This window comes from Homalodisca vitripennis, chromosome 4, assembly GCF_021130785.1.
Source record: "Homalodisca vitripennis isolate AUS2020 chromosome 4, UT_GWSS_2.1, whole genome shotgun sequence".
NCBI classification, from domain to species: Eukaryota; Metazoa; Arthropoda; class Insecta; order Hemiptera; family Cicadellidae; genus Homalodisca; species Homalodisca vitripennis.
In genome coordinates this window covers 56,205,549-56,207,013 of record NC_060210.1, presented here as the reverse complement: position 1 = coordinate 56,207,013, position 1,465 = coordinate 56,205,549, and positions in this window count along the sequence as shown.

The window sequence follows — 1,465 nt, the reverse complement described above, 5'->3', positions numbered from 1 at the left end:
ACTATCTACTTCAAGATAGCTGAGTGGTTTGAGGCACTAGCCTCCTGGACACGGAGCATGGAGACTGGTGGGCTAATGTATCAAGGACAAACGTGAAGGTGTGGTGCTAACTGTTAGAAGAATATATAAAAACTGAAGTCAGACCCGTCATCTTAGTTTCCAGTGTTAAAAAGTATGAAGTGTTCAGGAATCATTTTCCCTGATTTCTACATGATATTTTAATACACTACATGTTAGGTATATTCGCAAATTTAAAAACATTTTTAATTTTAAAAGGTCAGTATATTCTGTAACTTAGCGCAAATAGTTTCAAATAAGTGATAAAATTGTAAATTTTTATTTATTTTTGTTTCAATTTTTATTTATTGCTCAGAATAATGTTACTAATAAAAAAATTGTAGGTAAAGAATTAAATAAGCTTCCTTATTCTGGCTAATTGATACTTATCATGCTTAGTTTTGACAAAATCTTGTATTATGATGCCTTTATAATCAGGATGAGCATGCTATTTTATTACTCTGTGGTTCACTATTTTGATACGATCTTGAAGACGAATGGAATTTCAGAATCAAGTATATTACAATTTTTACAATCAGGTATTTTTTGTTTCAACTTCAAAGGCAAATCTTTTCAATAAATGAGACATGACCTTTATTTGTATTTTATAAATATAGGATACAAGATATGGAAGTCATACTATCACTAAGCTGAGCAAGTTTCAGAAGTGGCATCTGAAACTAAATACTCGGTTTTTAGTGTAAATATTATAAACATGTACAAGATGGTATCAACTGTATATGTTCTACAAATCCTAAATTGTCAACAAAATTATCACTTTCAATTAACAAATTTTAAATGTTTAGTAGAATGATGCAGTTTCTAAAATAAATAACGTAAACAATTGTTATATTTAGAGACCACTATTTATGCTTATGTTGACAAGTAGTTTATTTAATTTTTAAAACCACAATAGTGGATAAAGGTATATCAAGTTTTCAAATCTTGAAGATAAAAACAGAAGAACATTAACTATACAATTTTTTGGAATAAAACCAATTGTGTATAAACGTGAAAAAATTCTTGTACTGTTTCTTTAAATATGATGAATAAAAATGAATATGAATGCTAATACAGACTTTTTACAATCTACACTAACTGTTACAATTTGCAGATTTTAAATTAAAAAAGAAAAAAAAACTTCTTACAGTACTTGACTTGTCATTTAAAATAGAGGAAGATAAAACTTACTAGTGGGTCAGATTGTTGAACTTTTGTACTATTTTCTGGTTCCACTAAATAATTCTGTTTCTTTCTTGTACGGTTTTTCAATTGTGTCAGCTAATTTTTTTATAACACCTTGCAGGAGATTCATGCGAAGGGACATTTTCTAATCTATACAATATAAAGTTCTGGAATGTTTCAAACATTAAGTTTACAAAAGAGGGGCTTATCACAAATCCCGAGG